The sequence below is a fragment of the Elgaria multicarinata genome, chromosome 3 (assembly GCF_023053635.1).
Source record: "Elgaria multicarinata webbii isolate HBS135686 ecotype San Diego chromosome 3, rElgMul1.1.pri, whole genome shotgun sequence".
NCBI lineage: Eukaryota > Metazoa > Chordata > Lepidosauria > Squamata > Anguidae > Elgaria > Elgaria multicarinata.
Genome location: NC_086173.1, coordinates 11,789,506 through 11,802,186, shown reverse-complemented (window position 1 = coordinate 11,802,186; position 12,681 = coordinate 11,789,506). Strand labels below are relative to the sequence as shown.

General features: G+C 41.2%; 1 protein-coding gene and 1 pseudogene across 1 annotated transcript in view; one reads left to right on the top strand and one right to left on the bottom strand.

Annotated features, from left to right (window-relative positions):
• Positions 1 to 12,681, top strand: part of CHCHD5 (coiled-coil-helix-coiled-coil-helix domain containing 5) — a 474,014-nt gene that overhangs the window by 198,875 nt on the left and 262,458 nt on the right. The window lies entirely within an intron of this gene.
• On the bottom strand, positions 203 to 6,477 carry LOC134393907 (histone-lysine N-methyltransferase EZH2-like; annotated as a pseudogene).

Sequence of the window (12,681 nt, the reverse complement as noted above, 5' to 3'; positions counted from 1 at the left end):
TAGATCTTATTATAACTATTGCTTAATGTCCCGAATAACAATCAACACCGTCTCTCTTTCCATGCATATAAACCACTTCCCTCTTTCGATGCTTTCTGATGGGTGAATTTATTGCCAATTACTCGTTCTTCCCAGATAAGGAGTATATTTCACAGTAATTTAACAGACCAGGCGATGGAAGAGCTCCAACAATAACAACTCTCTACTTTCGATTTCGTTCTCCACTCTCCGCTCCGCCGGACTGATTTACAAGCCTGAACACCGGGCTAATTTTCTCACTCCTTATACTGATTCTGCTTTCAAAAATAACATCTTCACCCTCAGTTAGAAGTCATAAGCATTTCCATTAATTTTCATTAGGGACCCATGCCTTTTTAAATGAGATAATTGAATTCTCGGATCCCCCATCAGGGAGCCTGCCAAGAAGAAGTCTTACCCTATCATGGTGTCCAGCTCCGCCCCAGGTTATCCACATGGTGATTGGATGGGAGCTCTTTGGGGATACAGGAAGCTGGTAGGGCCCTAGAAAAAATGCATGTGAGAGAGGGGGAGGGGGGAGGGAGAGAGAGTTAGGGATGTGGGAGAAATGAGCTTGGTTAATTTTTGGTTAATTAAACTAAGTTTGCATTTTTTGAACCGAAAGTCAGCTATCCTTCGAATTTGTACTTCTCCAAATTTTGTAGTAGAGTTCTCCACTCAAAACATGCATGCAAAACCACACATATAAGTAAACATAAGTGTATACAGGGATTCTGGAGATCAGTACATAGAGAATTAATGGTGATTACTAGAGAAACAATTGTATATGATCCAGAATTATTTTTATTATCAATACATAAAGGACTTAATACTGGATTGAAATGTAAAGACTTAACATTCCTGTTGTCGGCTGTTCGTCAGACAATCACACAGCAGTGGGGGGAAAATGGACAATTTGAATTTATCTGCATGGTATCGAAATATATGGTCTGTGGCAATATCAGAAAAAATAACTGATGACTTGCTTCAAATTCAAGGGAAATCAGAATCAACATCGTTCGATGTCATATAGGGGAGATTCGTTCAATATGCATCACAGCCGAATGTACAGCAACGTATGCCTGCTTCAGCTCTGAATATATGGACATTGTAACAACAAATGAAGGAATGCAGCACATTTATGATTTGGGGTTTCTTTCTTTCTTTCTTTTCCTCCTTTTTTCCTTTATATTTTTCTCTCTCTACTTTGATTAAGCTTCTTTCCCCTAGAAGTTGTATCAATCAACTTTTTTTTTCCTTTTTGTATATTATACATATTCACCTAACTGTTAGTTTGATATTAAATGTTAGGGGTTTGTTTCTATTCATTCCTTATTTTTGTATCACTTTAAATAATTTTTTTTTCAAAAAAGTAAACATAACATTTTAAAAAAGCATTATATTAAGAAATTGCTTGGTGGGAAATGTGTACATTAGGCATAAAACACGTATTAGGAGAAATATGCACCACGTTTCAAACAAACTTTAAAAAGAAATCCCAGATTTCAGGATAAACTGAATTTAAGATTGCAAAAGAGTAGAAACTGACAGATTCTAACAGACTCATTGATTTGGTGTGGGGATCCATGTTCAGGGATGCTGACAGAGGAGAACTTTTACAGCAGCCTTCTGCAAACCAGTGCTCTCTAGATGTCTTCCTACAATTCCCATCATCCCCAACCAGCTGCTTTCTGTTGGGGAAGATTGGAGTTGTTGTATGCAAGATCTGGAAGTCACTGGGTTTTAAAAGGGTATTGTACAGGATGAGTTTGGAAGTCTATTTTTATTCTCTCTCTCTCTCTCTCTTTTTTTTTTACTTTCCATTGCCCCTATTGCCTTACTAGTTTAAAATTTGTTTTAAATGTTAACTGTTTTTAATGTTTTTTAATTTTGTATATTGATTTCAATGTTCAGTCTTTTTAATCCAATCTTTTAAATCTTTGTAAAACTCCCAGAGAGCTTCAGCTATGCGGCGGTATATAAATGATAATAATAATAATAATAATAATAATAATAATAATAATAATAGAACATACATTCCCCTTTCTATATTGGTTCCCTCTTTGAATTAACCCCTCAATGCTTGCAGCATTCAAACATGCTGCAAGTGTAGTTCAGTTCTCCAAAATTCTAATAGCAATTGCAAATTTACAGTTGTCTGAAAGGCTTTAAAAAAGCATGTTGCAGTGTATGCATGAGTGAGAGAAAGATCTCGATTAGGTACCTGGCATGTGTTAACTCTTTGCATCCTACTGCAATCCTAATCTGGATTGGGAGCACTGTACCAGCTATTTGCAATGAGGGGGAAAAAGCTCCTATCCTCACCTATAGGAGTTCTTTCCCCCCATTGCATGCAAATAACAGGTATGGGGTAGGTGGGGGTCTAATCCAGATGGATAGTGGGGAGCCGAGGTTAAGGGCCTCCTAATCCCCCCTCTCCCCAAATCCCAATTCAAATTGGACTCCCTGTCCCTGCAATTTATTTTTAAAAAGCCACACAACTGTCTTGTTACAACAGCTTCACTGGTACTAGTCTGTTTCCAGGTAGAATTCACAGTGCTGGCTATGACTGCATGGCTTGGAAGTGGGCTATCAAAGATAGCCTTCTCCTATAAGAGTCAGCCCAGTTCCTAAGATCACCTGGAGAAGCCCTTCCTTTCTTTCAAGCTGGATTTCCCCTTCTTGATCATGTCTCTTTCAGAAGGGCCAAACATTTAATTTCTTAAGGACATACCCAAAATATTGTTGCTGAAAGTATCAGCTATCAGCAACTTTCACCTCTGCTGAAAGTATCAGCAGGGGTGAGGGAAGGGAGAAAGTTGTCAGGTAATGGAAAAAGAATGTTCTTTAAGCCTGACTGGTCCTGCCAGAGGGATGCCCTTGAATCAAATGTTCTGATTATTTTCCCCTCATACAGCATCTGAGGCTCTATCAAAACACTAGCTATAGGAACTAGAATTTCATCGAATCATAGAATAGTAGAGTTGGAAGGGGCCTATAAGGCCATCAAGTCCAACCCCCTGCTCAATGCAGGAATCTACCCTAAAGCATCCCTGACAGAATCAGATGGTTGTCCAGCTGCCTCTTGAATGCCTCTAGTGTGGGAGAGCCCACGGCCTCCCTAGGTAATTGGTTCCATTTTTGTACTGTTCTAACAGTCAGGAAGTTTTTCCTGATGTCCAGCCAGAATCTGGCTTCCTGTAACTTGAGCCCGTTATTCCGTGTCCTGCGCTCTGGGATGATCGAGAAGAGATCCTGGCCCTCCTCTGTGTGACAACCTTTTAAGTATTTGAAGAGTGCTATCATGTCTCCCCTCAATCTTCTCTTCTCCAGGCTAAACATGCCCAGTTCTTTCAGTCTCTCTTCATAGGGCTTTGTTTCCAGACCCCTGATCATCCTGGTTGCCCTCCTCTGAACACGCTCCAGCTTGTCTTGAATTGTGGAGCCCAGAACTGGACGCAATACTTTAGATGAGGCCTAACCAGGGCCGAATAGAGAGTAATGAGTAACGTGAGGAGCTCTGTGCCCATCAAGGTGGGTTGGGGTGGGGGACAGAATGGTGTTTTTTTTAAAAAAAACACTTACGATTTCGGTGGAGCACTTGTGTGCTCCTTTTCTTTTAAGAAAATGGAATTCAAAATGGTGGCTGTGATGTCGCACGCTGTGTGTAGAGGAGGGCAATTGCGAGATCGTCGCTCTCCAAGCCCCTCGTCTAGCCATGGCCTAGGTCTGCTGGTATAATTTGGGAGTCTTCCCCTTCAGCACCCCCTAGATGCTTTGGTGGTGTTTTTATCTGCATAGCAATTAAAGTGGCTACAAAGTCTTTGGCTCCTTTCAGATGTTGGTAACAGTATGGCCTACAAGTTTTATTATCTGTTGCAGTTTCTGTATTTTTCTATTTGTATTAGGAGATGTGTGGGATGGATGTAAGAAGCAATCATATTTGAAACATCATTTACAAAGAGGGTATGAAATGAGGGCAGACTCTGCTCCCTCTGAACAGATTTTGCATTTGGTCCATCTATGTTTGTTGTACACTCGGGAGAGAGAGCTCCTGGAAGCTGCTGTTCTGTACATTTTTTGTATTTTACTTTCAGTTCCTTTGGTGTACCCATATGTGGAAACATTGAGGAAATGGCTTCAAATATCTCATCAGAAGGGGATTTCTGAGGAGGATGGTTCTCTATTCTGTTGGCCTGATTTTTCTGCTTTTTATTTCTCCCATCAAATTGTCACCATTGTCTTCATCATCATCTTCATCATCACTTTACTGATCAAGAGCATTGGCCAGCTCTACAAATATTTTATCATTGATAAATCCCCATTCTCTGTCTCCTTGCTCCTTTCCACTATATGTATTGATATTAGTTCTTCAATAAGTGTCCCATTCACCTCCCATAGAAGGAATGTTATGCAAAACTGTCTCATCCGCTACCATAAGATTTTGCTGAAGGGGTGACCAAGAATACATTATGGGTACTACTAAGGCAACAGCATACAGAGTCTTAAAAGGGATGACTTGTTTTGGAAAATCCAAGTCACTGGTGACAGAACACTCCCTGGTCCCATGCAATGAGCTCACAGAAGTCATGATGTGTACAGGTTGTATCCCACATTGTTTCCATTCTTGATTTAAGATGTCTGTTCTTTCTCATATCTACTGACGGTTAGAATTAAATATATTCTTTACTTCATCTGCCCCTCTGAATTTCTTGAGCTGCTGAAGTCACAAATATTCTGATGTGACATGCTTCCTCCAGCAAATTGGTCCCTTCTCAGATTCCTTTCCAGTCTGACCAATGGTACATTGTCTAAGCCTCCCCCACCATTAACAAATTTAGGAACTTGAACTTGATATCATCATCCCAACCATTTAACTGAACTGCTATTTCAAACTGCTCTAACCAATCACCCCATTCTTGATTTCCCCCACTGTATGGTGCAGGATTAAATATCGGCCTAGACAACCTAAGTGATGAATGCCTATCACCTCTTGCTTCTGAAAGTGTTGCTCCTTCCTCATCACTCATTTTGGTTACCCTATATTACAATTAACAACAAATATGCTGTAGGGAATATTAATCTAATTACAATTACTGAGGATTCCCCTGGATCCCAGTGCTACCACCAAATTTGTAACCAACCTCAGGTACCTAGATATGTAATTTAATTAGGCCGTACTAGTTTAACTCAACACAAAAACTATACTGAAGAAGTTGAACCAATCAAGCAGGGCCCTCGGAGAATACCTATTCACTTTTAGAAAGAATTTGAGCAACAACTGCAGGAGATGGGGGTGAGGGGAGTAATCCAGTCTTCAAAAAGACCATGGGCAGCTCCTATTGTTCTGGTTTAGAAGAAAGGGATGGAATGAGGGTTTGTGTTGACTGTTGTCAGCTTAACAGTGTAACAGTTAAAGATGCTTACCCTTTACCTCAGATTGATGACACAGACCTCTTGTCAAAAGCTTAATGGTTTTCCACTCTTGATTTGGCTAGTGGGTTCTGGCAAGTTGAAGTGCATCCTGAAGATAAAACTAAAACAGCTTTTTGCTCCCAGACTGTGGAATAGCCTGCCAGAGGAGACTCGTCAGCTTGACAGTCTTTTAACATTCAAGAAAGCTATCAAGTAGGGCTGTGCTCCGCTCCAATTCGGATTGGCGAATCAGGAGTGGAGCGGCCCGATGCGCCTCTGCTAAAGGTGGATTCAAATCGAGTTGGGGGAGCTGCGGATTGAGGCGAAGCAGGTCACTCCACTGCAGAGTGCTTCACCTTGATCCGGAGCTCCGGATGCCATTTTGAGCATCTTTTCCCATTGACTTACATTGGAAAAGAAAAATGCCTATAACTTTCTTGTTTTTCAAGATACACACATGTAGCTGGGCACCACGATAGCTTCTAAATAGATCCTTATTCATGCCAATTTTGAAGAAAATCAGATCATCCTGATTTTGGGGGATTTTTAAAATGATTTCCCCCCATTTACAGAAATGAAGTTATCTCCGTTATTTTTTAAGCTACACACATGTAACTGGGCACCATGATAGCTTCTACATAGGACCTTAGGCATGGCCACTTTGAAGGAAATTGGATCATCCCCTGATTTTTAGCAATTTTTAAAAAGATTTCAGCATTCCCCCCATTTACAAAACTCATCTCTGTCATTTTTTGAGATACACAAGTAATGGAAGGCAGTAGTTATTAAGTAGTACTATATAAAGTGCTAATAAGGCACACAACTACTCCAAACACCAATAAAAGGTGATAATTATCAAATAACCCATTTATTTACAATTTATAAGGATATATAAAACCAACTGATGTGTCTCAAAGTGGTTAACCATCACAATGTTGGGTACTATAACAACCAATCATTTGAAGATACAGACATGTAACTGGGCACCACGATAGCTTCTAAATAGATCCTTAGTTGTACCAATTTTGAAGCAAATTGGATCATCTCCTGATTTTTAGAATTTTTTAAAGTTAAACCTCAACCACAAAATCCTTCAGAAATAAAGGAGATAGTGAAAGTGCATCTCAGGACAATATTAGCACTTCAAAGGGAACACGACTGCCATTTCTGTTGGATACAGATGCCAGTGACTGGGGTCTTGGAGCTGTTTTGTCACAAGTGGAAAATGTCAAAGAAATGGGAGTCAAAACATAAAACACTGATGCAAGAATAAAGAAATGCTTACAGCATTTAAACAAATACAGGCCTTAGCTAGACCTAAGGTTTATCCCAGGATTGTCCTGGGGTCATCCCTCTGCATCTAAATGGCACACAGGTGATCCCAGGAGCAGGCAGGGACGATCCCGGGACGACCCCGGGATAAACCTTGGGTCTAGCTAAGGCCACAGTTTCAACAAACGTTAACTTTCAACACAGTAAGTCTGTTGTGGTCCTGTCCCTCCTTCCCTCAACCTCTGGAGGGTCCCTTTAGAAAACACAACCCCCAAAGTCCTGTTTTATGCTTCAGTTAGGCCTGACACAACACAGATCCTTCACTTTCTCAATAGATCTGCCACTCTTGGCCTTCTGTTGGCTCAGGTGCTTATTCTACTTCTTCAGCTGTTTTCTTCTTTCTCTGATGAAGACTTTCCTTAATGTCTCTCTCAGTCAGCCGTGACTCCTTCCCCTCTTCGCTCTTCCCTCACCCCCCCTCCCATCAAATCAACTGTCAACATCCTTTTTCCATTACCTGGCAACATGCTCCCTTTCCCCACTCCTGCTGTATCTATCTGATACTTTCAGCTCCTTCTACAATATTTTCAATGAACCCATCAAAATGCAACAAACACAGGCTAAGATTGCACATTCTTTATCTGAACCACCCCTTACCTATTCCTTTAACACAGGAGTTGGCTCTGTGGTGCAGCCATTAGCAGATAGGGCTTCCCCTGCTGATTTCTGCAGATTATTTTTTTATTGATGGGACAAGAGCAAATCAGACTTCTCTCTCTTTTTTTTAATATCCAGTTGTCAAACCTATTGCAGGCAGACTTACCATACCCATGTACATCCATTAGGAAGGCACCATTGGCAGTAGTTCCCATTTAATGTATCCAGTGGCAAATCTGGGTTTGTCTCTGCAAACTGCAAAGTGTGTGAAATGACCCTTGTTCTCACTTTAGAGGTGGGCACTTTCCACTAGGGATGCCCAGGTCTCAGGTATTTGGGCTGAGACTTCTCGGGCTCCATTCTCCAGGCATCAAGTTAAATCCCAAAGCCATCAGCTGGTCTCAAATGACTTCTTTCGAATCTTGGGCCAAGGAGATTTTCAGTAGTACTACTTCATTCATGACCATATGAAAAGGAGGGCAGGGCTCCTGTATCTTTAACAGTTGCAGAGAAAAGGGAATTTCAGCAGGTGTCATATGCATGCAGCACCTGGTGAAATTCCCGCCTCTTCACAACAGTTAAAGCTGCAGGAGCTCTGCCCTCTTTTGTACCTGGTCATGGTAGGCAGGGCTCTTATATGCAATAGTTCTAATCCACATTGTGGGCCTATGTGCTTACTTCAAAGTTTTTTTAAAAATATATGGTGAGGATAAGCTCCACATTTTGCATTTAATGTAGCATCTAGTCTAGCCCTAAGTCTATGTCTATTCTGGCTGGTGAATACTGGATTCTAGCAAAAAATGAAGTAGACTTGACAAGCCTGAAATCTGTCAATACCTGAAGTGAATCATCTTAGGTGTACACCTAAAAACAGAACGTGTGAATCGTCCCCCTGAAAAGATTACATACAAAATGTGGTGGGGATGACACACCCTGGAGTGACTTTATGCTAGCGCTGATAAAGATTGATGCTTTAAGGGGAAATGCCGTGAAATGAGTAATGTTGTTTCCAAACTTTCTTAGAACTCAATAATATTGCTAGTTTTCAACTGTGTCAGCATATTGTACAAATTGCTCAATTCTTAAAAAGTCTCGATGTCAGGCTTGTAAGGAGGAAGTTAAATTCAATGGATTCAGCAGTGCCAGGAGAAGGCCACACCGCTTAATCCTTAGCTTTTAAAATGAAGAAGAGAGGTTGTTAGCAGAACCACCTCCATTTTTAACAGGAAACTGTAAAATCTCCATTGCACACCAAGCAAAATGTCATAATGCCCTGTATGAGAAAGTCTCCTTGTGTGCGTCCTTGCATCCTTGATTACTAATATAAACAAGAGTCCTGGCTCCAGCTGTCTGTGTCAAAGTTAACTCTCTGTAACTTACTGTCAGGCCAAAGGTATTGTTTACAGGACTGTTTAGCATAATTAGCTATGCCTCAGTGTTATGTTCTGATTGGTTAATGCTGCTGCTGGGCCCTGCCCCTTGAAAGCTTTAATACTGTACCATATTCCCTATGTCTTTTGTCTGATTGCTCCCTTTGAAGAGACCAGGCCTTGATTACTAATCAATAAAGCGCTTTTGAACCCTCTGTCGTTGGAATGGTGGAGTCGTGCTTAAGGGCTGTTTGGATCTCGTCCTTGGGTGAAAAGAACATTGATCTAACAAGGTGGCCTTCATGCGTAGAGTGACCATATGGAAAGGAGGACAGGGCTCCTGTACTTTTAACAGTTGCATACAAAAGGGAATTTTAGCAGGTGTCATTTTAATGCATGCAGCATCTGGTGAAATTCCCTCAGTTAACAACAGTTAAAGATACAGCAGTTATACTAGAGTGACCAGATACAAAAGAGGGCCTAGCTCCTGCAGCTTTAACTGTTGTGATGATGAGGGAATTTCACCAGGTGCTACATACATACAAATGACCCCTGCTGAAATTCCCTTTTCTATACAACTGTTAAAGATACAGGAGCCCTATCCTCCTTTCCAAATGGTCACCCTATTCATGCATTTTAATCCTAACTTTTGCACAAGGGAAAACATGCAGCAGGAGAGATGCTTGGCTCAAACGGGCCCCTGTCTTTGTCACACCCCCGCTCTGGGAAACCACATTGGGAGTGAATGCAGGTAGCATTTGCAGCTGACAATTGGAGGGCACAGGAGAATTTAAGTTCCCCTCCCTGCTGCCCACATATCCCTTCCTGTATTCCTGTGATCCCCGCAAATGCAGATTTGGAACTACTTATATTAGGGTGACCATATTTTGGAAACCAAAAAGGAGGACAACATGGTTGCCCCCAAGGGGGCGTGTCCAGTACCAAGGGGGCGTGCCCACCCAAACATAGCCTTGGTCACATGTCTGATTTTACAGCACACATTTAAGACAAATCTGTTCTACATAACATCTTAATGTTAAAATCACTGAAATAAAGAACAAGTGAGAGATTCAATGTATTTGAAATTAACTTCACTCAATCTGACTTTTGTAGGTTTTGCTGTACTTTGAAGGTTTTGCTATACTCTGTGTGTTACATTCTCCCCTTCCCTCAAATATCTTTTCTGACTGTATCTTCACTAATTGCAAGCAGCTGTTGTTGTTAACAGAGTTTGCTACTGCCCCCAGATCTGTTTCAAATTTGGTACAGCTAAAGCTCTACCTAAAAGCTTTCATGGTGCCAACTTTCAGATCTTTATCTTTAAAAATGACAGTTTAAAAAATAATTTTAAAACCTAATTTTTTTAAAAAATTCCTAAAATATCAATGGATTAACAGATCTGTTTCAAATTTGGTGTGGCTAAAGCTCTACCTAAATCCTATCATGGCACAAAGTTTCATCTCTTTATCTTTAAAAATGATGATTTTAAAAATAATAATTTTAAAACCTCCATTTTTAAAAAAATCCTAAAAAATTAATGGATGAACGGATCTGTTTCAAATTTGGTGTGGCTAAAGCTCTACCTAAATCCTTTCATGGTGCAAAGTTTCATCTCTTTATCTTTAAAAATGACAATTTAAAAAATAATAATTAAAAAAAAATCCTAAAAAATCAATGGATGAACGGATCTGTTTCAAATTTGGTATGACTAAAGCCCTTCCTAAGCGCTACCATTGTGCCTAGTTTCATGCCTTTATCTTAAAAAATGACAAAGTTATAAGCATTTGTGTTAATTCCCATTAGAGCTGCTCTTTGGAAAAAAAAATCCAGATTTCCCCTCCCCCTCCCGGATTTGCCATCAAAACCCCAGACAAATCCGGGCAGATCTGGCCATATGGTCACCCTATGCCTCATCAACATCTAGTCATCCCATTCTGCGCTCCCTTCCCAGGGAGAATGCTACAAGTTATAGAGTGACCATATGAAAAATGCCCTGCCTTCTTTTAAATCTGGTCACTCTAATATAGCTCCTGCAGCTTTAACTGTTGTGATGAAGAGGGAATTTCACCAGGGTCTACATATATACAAATGACACCTGCTGAAATTCCCTTTTCTATGCAACTGTTAAAGATACAGGAGCCCTGTCCTCCATTTCATATGGTCACCCTAACAAGTTCTCATCGCACGTTACTCTGCGTGCTAATCTTCCTTCCTAATCTGAAAGGAAGTGTGTGGTGAAGGCCACAAGCTTAAGTGGCTTTAAAAAAAGAAGAAGAAAGTTATAGCGGCCATCCCCACACTGCATAATGCAGTACACTATATGCCAGTAGTGACAATGCAGAGCTGGAGTCAAGAGCCACAGGACTAGCCAAGAGGCAGGGCTGAAGAGTAATTCAGAACTGGAGAACCAGGAGGCAATATCTAGGAACAAGCCAGAAAACACTCTGGGAGGGGGTGTGGCTGAGTGGTAGAACCCATGCATGGCAGGCAGAAGGTTCCAGATTTGATATCCAGCATTTCCAGGTAGGTCTGGAAAAGCACCTGCCCAAAGCCCCAGAGAGCAGCTGCCAGTCAGTGTCCACAATACTGGGCTAGATTCTTAGGGTGACCATATGGAAAGGAGGACAGGGTTCCTGTACCTTTTACAGTTGTGTCAAAAAAGGAATTTCAGCGGGTGTCATTTGTATGCATGCAGCACCTGGTTAAATTTACTCTTCATCACAATAGTTAAAACTGCAGGAGCTATACTAGGGTGACCAGATACGAAAGAGGGCAGGGCTTTCATGTGGTCAGCCTAGACTAGATGGACCCATGGTCTGATTCGGTTTAAGGCAGCTTCCTGTGTCAGGACCAAAGAACAACCATGGGATACAGGAACATGCCAGAAGACAGGAAGACCTTATTACTCCAACAAGGTTGAATTTCACAGAAAGTGCTCTTTATACTCCTTCCCATCCAGGAGGATCCAATGGCTGGCTTGGGTAGGCCCAAGGATACTTCGTTAAGAAGCTGGCACCTGCAATTCAGTGATTCACCACAAGGGGCCGCTGTCCACAGATGCCAGCAGCTCCTGATCCTGAGAGAAAGGCTAGTGTTCCATGAGAAATAAAGAGCTCCATCAGATGAGCATTTATTGCACTCTCGTTATTGGGCACTCATGAATGTTCACGGGTCCCTCTTCCATGCGCTTCCTGCCCCTTCTAGCCTTCATGCGACAAAAAACCACCCCAGTAAGTCCAACTTATTTTTAAAGATAAAAGTTGCTGCTATCTCCTGCTGTGAGATGGGAGCAAGAGTTGGGCTTATGCACCCTATTCTACAACACATATAACTTTCTGTGTGACCAGGAGGCCCAACTCGTTTTTGGCCAAGGACAGATTGCACAAGCAGGGGAATACTGCCTGTGCTCTTAAGCACATAGTTGTTGTATCAGTTCAGAGCAGGTGTGGGGAACCTGTGACCCTCCAGAGATGGTTGGACTGCAGGTCCTATCATCCCCAACCATTGGCCATGCTGACTGGGGTTGATGGGATCTGGAGTCCATCAGCATCTGGAGAGCCACAGGTTCTTCACCCCTGCTTTAGAGCTTACATTTGCCCTGTGTATACTCCATAGCCCTGACCAGCATGAGAACCAGCCCTTCACAAGAACTGCAATTGTTTTTAATTGTAATTTTAATTTTTTGTAAGTCATTGTGGGAAATTCACTGACGAGTGAGCTATAAATCTTTAAAATAAATAGATACTGTAAATATCTGTGATGTTGGGAGCATAAAACTGAAAGGGATATAATATAATATTATATATATATATCTATATATATATACATATATATATGCATTTCAACACATCTGCACACAGTCGCTCAGATTTACAATTGTTTCCAATATAAAAAACAAAAGACACTGGCATGCATGACAAAGAGGAAAACTTCTGGATCTACAGACTCA